The 13016-nt window shown below is 47.8% G+C and overlaps 1 pseudogene; it reads left to right on the forward strand.

Moving 5' to 3' along the window:
• The window catches only part of LOC149367771 (uncharacterized), a 132192-nt pseudogene extending 119601 nt beyond the window's left edge, over nt 1–12591 (forward strand).
• The last annotated feature ends 425 nt before the right edge of the window (nt 12592–13016 follow it).

Consider the following 13016-nt stretch of genomic DNA (forward strand, 5'->3'; position numbering starts at 1 on the left):
ATTTGTAGACTGTGAAGCAGGCGCGGTTTAATTGCGGCGATACTTGTTTATACTGCAAGTTCCTAATCTGGCGGTCCCATGTTGTCACTACCTGAACCGAAAACTACTAATCTGGCTCAGCCCATCATCATGCAGAGGAAGTTGCTTTTAGTCACCAGTTCTTCACGCAAATACTTATTGCATACATAGCTCTGCATAGCCCGCAGGAAGTAAGAAAAAAAATGACGACGCTCCGGAAGAGACATCTGCACTGCACACCGACATTTTTGCTTGTTACACACTGGCGCCGGCCAGTCGTGACCCAAGCACCCATCATCACAAAATGTGCTGTATGGAGCCCCAAGCCGCACAGAGACGGCGATGCTGCTTTTGTCGCGGCTGAAAACAGGTCCGACAGCGGTGAAGCAAAGATCGGGTCACGTCGCACACACGGCAGTTTTTAAGTATAGTAGTTACACGAATCCTGATCAAGATCGGCGCTGGATACGTTGCGGAAACAACGTCGTGGGCTCGCTTCGGTCGCGGTCACTGCAACGAATGCAACTAGCGCGGAAAGCCAAATTAATTTCAGCGTTCGGAAAATACGGCGTGCGTAGTGGGTTTTCTCAGGAGCACATTTCGCTGCCTTGACGGAAAAGAATGCGCTTCGATCGCAATCACTTTCACTACGCGGTGTCATGATCGTACTTCTGGCCACGGGGGCCCGAGCAGGCAGCAACGAGCAGCAGCGAAGGCGGCAGACACGTGTAGTGCTTGTGATGCCCCCCCTCCTAGCCTAAGTGGATTAGGGCAGCGGACTTCCTTGAGCGGAGGTGACCACGGCAGCAGCGGCGAAGGCCGAAGATGCGAAGGGGGCTTACGGGGCCATAGACAGCCGCCAACCGCAGCGGAAGCGGCGGCGACGCGGCGGCGCCAGTTAGGCCGAATGTGTACCCTCGGGTCGCCGAAAGACGGAAGGGTGCTACGCACAGTCAAGCTGGCTGTTAATTGAAGACGGCTGTGTCCTCGACAGAGGTCTCGTGTTCTGGACATCCGGCGGGGAAGCACGTTTGTTCACCTGCTGGTAGACTGCGGGAGATTCATTTCCAGCCGTGTTGGATTAGTCAGCATCAACCCCTTCCCATCGACCGAGCTGCGAGAGAGCGGAACAGCCAGCACCGCCCCTGCCGTGGGTGGTAACACCAGCGTTCACATCGGTCCATCCGATTGGACAGTGCTCTTCGAACTTTATTCCCCAGCCAGGGATCTGGGGAATCCGAACCCTATTTCACTCGGCTGTGAGTGCGGCCGAGAGAAGCCTGCTAGCTCCCGTCGACTCCGGTTGACGAAGTTCCCGTCCACTGAGAGTCATTCTCAGTCGCTCTTTGTAAATAATGTAAATAACTGTATAAAGTTTGCGTTCCCTTCCTCATAACCCAGTTTCCCGTCCTCCTCGTCCCCTCACCGGTCCGGCCATGCTACCCGGGTCGCAACAGCGGACACTTGTAACTGTGCTATGCAGCTCTTGCGCGCACAGGAAATTCATCCTGAGCAGCTCCTACTCGCCGCTGTGCGCGATGATCCTCGCAGGAATTAGGAACGCTTGCAATAACCACAAACTGCTACATATAAACGCTCCATGGCATCGCCACTGCGTAGGTCTCGCGTCAGTTTGAAGACTCGACCCGAGGGGCGAGCATGCTTCCTCCAGCGGCGCATATTGCTTGGAGTCGAAGCACTTTGCGCATTCAGAGGCAAGTACCCAGGACAAAACGAGCCATTTCCGTGGCTTGCATAGACCCTTCGGATCACATGTCTGCAACTGCGTGAAAATACCGCAGCCGCACATAAAGCAGCCATTTTTGCTTTCGAAATAAGTGACGTCACGAAACATTATCGCGCTTCTGGGCGTCGTTTGCTCGAGTGCGCCTACCGGGTATGGTTTGGCAATACGCCTTCCGGTTACCGTTCCCGCTCGCCGACAGGCAGTCACATGAATTGGCGCCTACGCCGTGCTACGCCGTGGGGACGCTGTTTCCACCGCTTTGCATCCCTGACCAAGTGAGCATCAGTCTTTGATGCTTATGTGCCACTAAACACAACACAACACAACAGTGATCATCCTCCGCTTTTGGGCATAGCCGGCACCTTGCCTGCACCGATTGTCTATCAAATCGTGCGTGTGGGAATGAGTGCCATCGCCTTTGTACCCTCGCAGGTTCGGCGCAACTACGCACTCTTCGAGTGCGCGGCTGCTTTCGTCCTCGGCTCTTCTATGAAGCGCGCTGCGGTGGCCTTCGAGGTGGTCTCGTGGCATCCGCGCCTCTCCACGGCTGTCCAGCGCATTGGGTCCCTCAGCGAGGCAGATGCCGCGCTGAGCATCCGAGAGGGGGCCAGGCGGCTCCAGAACGAGGTAAGCCCGTGCAGAATGCCGATCTTGCGGACCCTCGACAGAGAGGTCGCGTCGGTCACATTCGGTGTGTATACATCGTGCTCTGACGGTCGCACTTAGATGGAGGCGAAATGCTAGAGGCCCGTGTACTGTGCGATGTCAGTGCACGTTAAAGTACCCCAGGTGGTCGAAATTTCCGGAGCCTTCCACTACGGCGTCTCTCATAGCCTTAGTCGCTTTGGGACGTTAAACCCCATAAAGCAAACCACCGTTAAAGATCCCTGCAGGTGGCTGAAATTATCTGGAGTCCTGCACTACGGCGTTCCTCATTGTCTGACTCGTTTTTGCACATCAAACCCCATAAATTTAAGCAAAACTAAAAGTAAGCACCTTGATGCTGCAGTCTGCAGCTTTGTTTCGACTATACCCAAAGGTTTTGAGATTTGCGAGCAATGACGTCCGCTTTCGACATTCGATTTCGAATAGCTTGCGAAGTATGGGATATTTTCACGAAATCAACGCCACACTACGGTAGCGCCGCCAGCTAGTACACGAAAGATCGGCAGCGCGGTAGCACGTAGTTTGCTCCGTAGTTTATGTAGTTCGCCGGCACTTGCACATACTGCTGCCGGAGATTTGCTGTTGAAATCTACGTTAAGAGTGCCTTAAATAGATGCTTGCACGATAACGGTACTGAAAAGCAGCAAAGTGTCATTGCATGAGTTTGGTGGTGCCAGAAACAGACGGTGAAAATTGGAGCAGATGGCTTAGTAGAACGCGTGCAATATAATGAGTGCATTTGTTACGAGGGCGCGAGCCTATAATCCCAGAAAAGGTTTTCTGCCCTGAAACGAAGGGCCTATGTGAACACAAGGCGCTATTTGTCGACAAACATTCATGAGATCATATGACTAAAGGGCACATTTCAAGCTCTAAAAGTGTCGTCACGCTGTATAGTGGCAGGCCATATTACGGCATGCATGTATGGTGTCACCTCACTTTTTTATCCACGGAGAGCGGAGGTGATAGAATACTTTCATTCCGATTCAGTTTCATTCTTATATTTTTCACTTCTTTATTGGAAATAAGCCTTTGCTAGAAAATATGCGAACTGCACTCGTTTCTGCCTACGTTCTCAACATAACACCACGAGCAAAATGCCTTTATTATCCAATGATTACTTTTGTTCGCCTCGAATGACATCCACAAATATAATCCAAGCAAGGAGGCCACCACTTTCGTGGTTTGATGAGATGTGCCGCAGCCTCGGCATATTGGACAAATTACCTGGTACTGCGCAGAGCCACGACCACCCATTATGTATTTCTCCCAATGTCTGTGGTCTCAGGTTTACTTACGCCTTTCACCAAGAAAAAACGCCGACAGAACACATGATGTTAAAAATCTCGTACTAAAAGAACAATATTGCAGCTACACTGAGTTTAAAACGCGTGTATCGAAAGTTGCGCAGTGTGCAGTGATTTTTACAGCCGAATATCATGTTCTCTTTGCGGCTGTTCGGAATTATGCAACGAAAGCATCAAGACCATTATTTGACCTGGTTTTTTCAGCCTACTAAGAGGATTACACTCCAGACAATGCATTAAAACCCTAAGTTTGTGATATATGGTAAAGAATATAACAAGGTTAGCAACGCAACATCATAACGAAAACTTTTGCTGGGTCCCGAGCCGTGTAGTAATTGATGGCATTGAAATAGCAGACATAAGCTCTGCACTAGCTCGCAACAAAGAAATCAGGAAAATAAGCATGCAATATAAAGAATGTATGAAGCGATATTAGGTCGTATACGCAGTGGGCACACATATCTTACACCAGGCTTTAGCTTTACAGACAAATGTAAACCCACATGTGAATTATGGAGATATGTGGTGAACGCAAACCACATTTTATTTTCATGCAGAAACCTAGAGAGACAAAAGAAAAAGATTTCCCACAATTTTATGAACACCCCCCGTTACACCCTAGGTTAATCATTCAAGATAAAGCAGTTGTAATTTATCTGTTTTTATGGTTTTGAAGGCACTAAACCTTCTGTAGCAATATCCCTCAAGAGAAAAGTATACAACAGCTGTATCTTACCGGTACTCACCTACGGGGAAGAAACGTGGAGGCTTACGAAGAGAGTTCAGCTTAAGTTAAGGACAACGCAGCGAGCTATGGAAAGAAAAATGATAGGTGTAACGTTAACAGATCGGAAGAGGGCGGAGTGGGTGAGAGAACAAACGAGGCTTAATGATATCCTAGTTGAAATCAAGAGGAAGAAATGGGCTTGGGCAGGGCATGTAATGCGAAGACAAGATATCCGCTGGACCTTAATGGTAACGGAGGGGATTCCAAGTGAAGGCAAACGTAGCAGAGGACGGCAGAAAGTTAGGTGGGCGGATGAGATTAAGAAGTTCGCGGCGATACAGTGGCCGCAGCTGACAAAGGACAGGGTTATTGGAGAGACAAGGGAGAGGCCTTTGCCCTGCAGTGGGCGTGGTCAGGCTGATGATGATGATGATGATGATGAAACCTTCCGAACACATTTTCAGGTGGTAAATCATTTTGCGGAAACGAACTTTTCGTTCGGCGCGTGATGATGACCTTAAGTGCTTGCCTGCCATGAAACACAATACAACGCACACATTGGTTTTAAGTTGACTCCAAAGCAGGAGTCCACCGTCTGCCGCTCCGCTTCCACGGTGGCTGTTTTCGAAAGACAGACAGCAATTATTTTCTTGTCTCTCGTTTATTCTTTTACGCCACTGACAAACAAGACCGTTTGCATCACGCAGGGCTGCCACCACCGTCGAAAAAATTGGCACCGGCTCAGCTCAGCTAGGCCAGGATATACGTAGCAAAAGCTATTTCGTCTACTGACATTTCGGTAGCGACACGCCGTCGTTGTCTTTCAGCCGCTTGGCGGCGTCTCTTCGCGAGACGTTCCTCTCGTTCTTCAAGCGTCTCGGCCGCCCGCTTAGCCTTTCTCGCCTCTTTTCACGCTGTCGGCCGGCCTTGTACCATGCGACGACTTCTGGATCGGAAGACTCAATTTCACGCAGCCTGTACTGCTGCCGTGAGGAGCACGACCGCTCTCCTTCTTCTATGGTGCGCGTCTGAGGAGCGAGCGCATCGTTTCCGGCTTATATCCCAGCTACGCGGCGTGGCTCTCCGCATGCGCAGTTAGTCGCATAGCGAAGTGATCGGAACTCAGCGGAGCGCCGGCGCGCGGCGCACACTTTTGGCTCCAGAGCAACTGGTTGCCTTGGTAACGGCGTATGCGCAGTTGTGGTCTTTGGCATGCACCGCGAAACGCGCTTCTGCTAGCCTAGGGTAGCTCTTTGGCTACAAAAGAGCTACGTTGCCGTGAGAGAGCGATTCCACCTATGCTGACACGAGACGATGCTACACAGGGTAGCCATATTGTACCGATTGAACCGTCCCCTCTAGGTGGCGAAAATCGCAATAGCGTGCAGTCAGTTGAACACTAATTGCGTGTGGGAATGCGAAAGCAAGCGCGTATGACAGTATCTGAAACGGCGTACGACGAAAGGTTGCATCACAATTTTTACACGAAACTCTGGAAAGGCATAAAGTACGAGGTTCCTATGTCGTCGGCTCGAATCCCTGTAGCAAGCTGACCTCCAACTTGACTAGCAGATGCAAGCTACATGCAAGAAGATTTTGTGTAATAATAATAACAATAACAGTAATAATAATAATAAACACTTTTATTTTTCAAAAAACATCTTTACATATTTAAGACAGCTCTGCCCAAGCCGTAAAGGCCTCTAGGGCAGCACCCAGCTGTCGGCGAATTACAGATTCTGCAATACATTCGTGGCAAAACAAGCAAACAAAAGTAACCTTAATAACAAAACACGAACAAAGAAACAGCTTAAGTTACCGGCACAAGAGTTTTTAAGAAATGCTTTAATTGTGATGGCGAAAAAACTGAAAAGATATAATCAGGCAGAGAATAAAAAATTTTGGGTGTATAATCAGGATTGGTTGGTTGGTTGGTTGGTTTATAGGGTTTAACGTCAAAAAGCGACTAAGGCTATGAGAGACGCCGTAGTGGAGGGCTCCGGAAATTTCGACCACCTGGGGTTCTTTAACGTGCACTGACATCGCACAGTACACGGGCCTCCAATTTCACCTCCAAAGAAATTCAGCCGCTGCGGCCGGGATCGAACCCGCGTTTTTCGGGCCAGCAGCCGAGCACCATAGCCACTGAGCCACCGCGGCGGCGTTATAATCAGGTTTGAAGCGGCCATGATGAGTGTAGCAGTGGGGTACCGTAAAACGAGGGTGATGTAGAAAAGAACGAACAGGAATGAAAGGAACCAAATATTCACTTTACTAAAAGCGAGCACGAATAACTGCATGATAAAAGAGGGCATCAAAGAGGGCACTTGTAAAAACTAAAATAAATTACAGTCAGGTGAGCCGTCCATGTTTTATGCCACGGATCGAAGGATGTTACTTAGTATTGCATTTTATTTCATTCGCCGAGTTTTTGAGCAGTCATAAAACGCAGACTCCATATATGAGGATACCATAAATGAGGGAGTGTGCAATACGTTTGCGAGTCTGGAAAGGTAATAAATATCGGTGCATGAAGCTTGTTACATACTAAGATAAGATGACTGTTCCAAGACATATCTTTGTCAAAAAGCATACCCAGATATTTGACACTATTTGCGAAATTAATAGGAATGCAACAACAATTAAGACAGTGTGAAAAATATAAAACACAGGTTCAACAAGGGGATTGTGAAAACAGACGAGCTTAGTTTCTTGTTGATTAATTAAAATAGAATGGTTTAAAAACCATCCCATAACATGCACCACATCCGTTCTAGGAGCATCCATGGCCCACCGAAACATTTGTTGACAACAAAACAACAAAAGCTTGTGATCGGCGTATTATAAAAGGGATCATTCTGCTACAGCATTTGATATATCATTCATAACTAAATTGAAAAGCAAAGGTGATAAATCAGAGCTCTGTGAAACACCCGCCGACAAAAGTGACTCTGTACTTCGATGCCCGCCTATTTCGTCAACTTGGGCCCGATTAGCAAAAGTATTTCAGCAGATCCTAGAACGGACCCCTCAAACCCATGACATAAGTTCTTTTAGCAGTAGTTCATGACGGACACATCTGAAAGGTTCGCTGGAGTTCAAAAACAGACCACATGCGAATACATAGGGTTGTTTGTTTTTGGGTAAAACCCGATTTTACCCGATTTTTGCACCCCGAACGTCTTCCTAAAATATCGGCTAAAACCCGATTTTTTCCGATTTCTGAAACAATTGTGCCCACGGAATTGCTGTGCCTCCAGCCTCTTTTAGATGTCCAGAAAACGTTTGAAAGCGGAAAACTCCTCATGCCATGCTTCGATCACCTCGTAAACGTCAAGCTACAGCAGACTGTCAACGAGCTTTCCACGATGATCGGTAAAAGTTATCGGGCGAAAGGTGCTTTGTCTATGGTACCTAAGAGCATTGGCATATTAGATGAGCAGTGCCATGTTAGAAAAACTTGTTGTGAAGAGTTTTGTGCCAAAATCTCTATATATTGGGACTGCACTTTGAAACGGAACGTCTCAGACAAAGAAGAAAACCAGTTGACACTATGGAAACTGGAGGCCGTACTAGATCTGTTCCAGAAGCGGCTGCTGAGTCAGTCGTTTGATGACTTCCGACCTCTGTTTCCGTGAGGGACGATGTGGGCTCGCTTCGCGAGGAGTTAAACCAGTACTTGCTGGAAGCAAGCCCCACAAATGAAGGTGCTGAAGTGATGGACTATTGGAACAACGCAACTGCGCGTTACCCAAAGCTAGCAAATGCAGCGTTGTCATTTTTGTGCCTAGCTAATGGCAGCTGCGACGTTGAGCGAACGTTCTCTCAGCTAAGGTACCTGCAGAGACCAGACAGGTCTTGGATGGAAACCGAGGTGTTGCGCATGCAACTATTAGTTTGCAAATTTAACCCGATAAAACCCGAGTTTCGGAGTTTTTCCACGAAAAACCCGATTTCTCCGCTATTATCAAGACAAGAAAAAAATGCCCGATTTTTACCCCCTGAATTTGAAAAAATATAAAACCCGAAAACGGATAACCCTACGAATACATCATTATCGAACTATGAGTAAATGATATCAGTAAAACTTTCTAATAAACAAAACGTTCCTTTACCTTCAATGAAACCAAGCTGTGCCTCTGATAGGATATAATTCATGAGAACAAAACTGCACATAACTCGGAATAGGTGCTTTTCGAGAATCTGCGCAATCGCAGGTAGAATTAAAATAGGCCTATAATTGTCAATAGCCTTTAGCGAACCACTTTTTTGTAGTTTTTTAACTATGGCAACTTTTAAATTCCTTGGAATGAAGCAGTCAGTATGACGCTACCCGGAGCGCTGTACGACAAATGATTCCTTTGCAATTTCGCACTGCGGATGTCGGGAAAGCTGGCGCCACCTGGAGGTTGGGCAGTGGCGAGTGTATGTGGAAGAGCGACATGTATAGAACTGCGTGAAGGGGTGGTGCTCGGCCTCATGTGTGCGTCAAAGGGCCGCTTGATTTCGTCTGCCTATTTTTCTTGCTATCGCTGGGATATTCGGTAACATTTGCTAGTATGTGCCGCATGCACTCACACACGCATGCGCCTCCGGCTTTTCTAGTGATGGGACTAATAATCCTTTCGCATTAAAACTATTTAGATGGGGCGAGAGCAGCCTGCTCTTCGTTTGTCCTTTGGACTTCACGAATTCCCGGGGTAATGTTAACACATTGAGCGAAATCGGAAGCTGCTAAAAATATACCTCTGAATCGCCATACAGTGACGAACTGCAGTCGCTTGAGGCACACCTTGGTTTTAGTTATTCTCCTTTCAGCTGGCTTTATTTCTCCTGGCCTGTTAATTTGTTACTAAATCGCCATCAAACACAGTATAGTTGGCTACTGCTCGCAAATGGTATCATCGCAACCTTGCGGCGACGTGGTCGGAGGCAGCTTCGCAAACGAGGTGCTTAGCCTAAAAAGACTGTGCTACCCTCCCTACACATTTCTCACGATTGAAAAAAAACCTCAAATACATCTACTCGCCGGCTTAGCAACTGATATCGAGAACATTGATAGGCATGAAAAACCGAGAGCGTTCCCCTACATGCACTATCGACAGCAAAACCTCTCGTAGCTTCAGACTTTAAGACAGCAGCCAAAGTCACTCTGCCGAATTATTTTTTTTTTCATTCTGCTGATAGTAGGTCTCGTTTAGCTCGACTGAAAAAGTGAACGAAGGCTTCGGATAGATCATTCTCTTACCTCCCGGAAAAGTTTTAGGCATTTGTGTTAGTATTCTTACATTGGTTTCGTCAAAATTTAGGGGGGTGGGGGAGGGGGGATACTTAATTCCATTAAGTGCGTCAAAGCCATAGCATATATGGCCTCGTCACCGTACGTATCCAAGCTCAGTTGACGACTGACGCTTGCACCGGATCACATAATGCGTGACATCACACTCTGGACCCACCAATCAGCGACGGCAGCTGCCACCACGCTCGGCTTCACAACGGCTGCATTTGACGTGGATTCCTGAGCGCATCCTTACGGCTACAAAGCAAAGTTGAACGGCTTTCATAGAAACTTCGTAGTTAAAGAAAAAGTCCTAGACGAATCCAACACGAAAGGGAAGCTGTGGAAGCTGTATAGATTTCCTTTGTAGTCGCAAGGCTTCGCTTACGTGCGTGACAGTGAGTAATTACTCCCTTATTAGAAGTCCACTCCAACTTGGGAGATTCCCCTAAACATTTAACCTAAGTTCCAACTGCGCAGAATGCACGGGATCCTGTGGTGTGACGATAATTTGGATTAGCAAAAACGTCATACGTCATAAGTCACACATACGTCATTTGTCTAGTGGGGTGGCGTCTAGGTGTTACGCGGTGAGTGACGCCATTCACATGGAAAGCTTGGGGCGTTTCAAAGGAGTTGCATAAATTGCGATAACGATTGACTTCTTAATGCGCTACTCATGGGTACGAACAATACCGAAAGTGAAAACCCCAACCACACACACGGCGCAAACTATCAACTAATTTTGTTGCCCGAGAAGTTTATTTTATACGAACTCTTAAAGATAAAGAAAATTACAGAACACATCAAACAAGGAGGAGACACTTAAGCTCAGCCTTAAGGGCATGGCGTGATAGCGCAGTGGGTTAATTCCCGTATATGCAATATATCATTCTCCACTTCACATTCATGAATTCCTTGTACTCCTCGTACCACTCACGGCACAGTATAGTGCAGCGGTTAAGCGATGCGCCACTCCTCCTTCGATGGCAGGAGCTCCCAGCGGTGCGCCTTGTGAGGCCTAGGTTGATCTCCCCGAGCAACCAGTCATTAATTTAACTGCTATCTGCCGCGGTGGGCAGTTTGTGATGACGCCGCAAGTCACGTGACCAAGGTGGCCCACCTGCCTCCCAGGTTGCTCTCTGGGTACCACCTGCCAGAGCCATGCCCACATGCGCACACACGGCGATACCCGGCTTTGCCTAGCAGAGTGAAGCTATCGCTTCAGAATGGTACTATCAGGGTGCTTCAGGTGCCTTATTTTTGTGTGCAGCTCACAGGTGTGAAGTCAGACATGGTATTTGTAGGTTTTCTTGCGTTTATGAGGTAGTAATATGTTATAACGGTCCTCATTACAAATATTAGTTACCAAAGGCTTTTTCACATTATAGCAAATTACTTGCGTATTAAAGAAATTCAGTCGTCGAAACGTGAAATACAACCTTCCTACCCGGGGTCGGGAGCCTAGGGCGCTACCCCTGCGCCGCGGAGGAGCTCCCTCTCGACCAGTTGAGCGAGGTAACGAGACCAAATTCAAAAGGGATGGAATGAAATGCAGAGTAAGCTGAAGGACTCTGTAACACTGCTGCTGTACTCTCCTAAGGTTAAATTAGGCGCTCAATAAGTTTGTGTTTCAAGGTTCATACGGCGCACATGCGCTTTAACTTGCGCACTAAGATACTCCTGTGAAACCCGCTAAATTAAACGCTGCAGCTACACGACAGTAGGAACATGGCGGAATCCAGAAGTATGAATTCGATTAGCTCAATATGTACGAAATGCGTTACTCGCAGTGATATTTCAGTCGATATTCGACGCCCATTTGCATCTTTCCGTTACCTCTCTGTCAGGGCACAGTTAGGAAATATATTTGTTACAGCTAGCTTGCTTAGCAGTTCTATGGCGTAAAGGTATAATATTGGCATCGCCTGCAGGAGGACCGGCGTTCGGATCAGGGCGCCGCGCAATTCTTCACTGGATAAAATAAAAATCCGCCTCCTGACCGAATTGCATAACCAGTCCAGGGGCGCCGCCTGATCTTTGTGACCAGAGCCCAAAAGGCACTCCCTCACCAGAACAAGGTGTGGCCACCATGGTGCAATACTTGGACACAACCTCCTATACGAATGCACCAATTAACCATTGGTCCTCAGTACACAGCGGCAGCGGATCAACTGACTACGGTGGAGGCCAGACCTGTAATTCAACGGGTTTAAGATGCCTACATCTGGCACAAGACAGGTTACTGCAGAGATATGGGACATGCCTATACCCTGCAATGGTCGCCGTCCGAATGACGATGACGAAGATTATGTACATTAACTCCAGCGTAGTGCGCCCAACCACTAAAAACGTCGTGCACCTGATAGCCATGCGCGTTTCTCCCTTCGGCGCAGTTCTGGCAGCTGGCCGGCATCGTGAAAGAGGAACTGGTGTGCAACCGTCCCCAAGGCCTAGAAGAGGGCGCGGCGGAAAGGCGTCAGCTCGACAGACTGGGCTATTACGTGCTGGAGCACATCCGCTCCTATTTGAAGGTCGGCGACATCTTGGACGAGGAGGTGGAAGTGAGGCCACGCGACGGCGTTGCCATTAGGAGGGCCGCTCCTATCCGGAGGTGCAGGCGCAAGGTCAAGAACTGAGAGATCCGGGGTCGGCACGCAAAAGGAAAAGGGCGGGGGGAGGTGAGAATGCTTGCAGATGAACAATACGGGTTCTGATCTCTCCGCAAACAAGAATTTCTCTTTGTCCAAAATCAGCAGCAGTGTGCTACTAAATTTCACCGCTTTTACTTACTGACAGTGTCCCACTCAAATAAATTGAAATTGGCGGCTACACTTTGCTCATTTTAAAGTACTGACAATAGCCCATACTAGAAAAAGTTGTAACAGAAGATAATGAAAAATTTGAAGGCATACTTAAGTTCCGCCAGAAGGCTATCTCTTGGGCATTTTTTGCTTTACAAGAGTAGATAGATGGGTGTCCTGACATCAATCCTAGCGAAGTCGTGCAGCGGTTGCGAATTGGAGATAAATCCAGTCGTATCTCGCGTCACAAACAAAGTTATTAAGGCGCTTGTCGGGGGCCTTGAGCGTGAACAAAAAACAATGCTTCTTGACATTTTGAAATGAATTCTAATGCACAACAACACGCAAAAAAGAGAGGAAACACACAGAACAGGCACAGGAAAGACACAGGACAGCACAGGATAGCGCCTGTCCTGTGTCTTTCCTCTCTTGTGTGCGTGTTGTGCGTTTGAATTCGTTTCAAAATAAG

The sequence above is a fragment of the Amblyomma mixtum genome, chromosome 1 (assembly GCF_055824585.1).
Source record: "Amblyomma mixtum isolate Tamu chromosome 1, ASM5582458v1, whole genome shotgun sequence".
Taxonomy (NCBI): Eukaryota; Metazoa; Arthropoda; class Arachnida; order Ixodida; family Ixodidae; genus Amblyomma; species Amblyomma mixtum.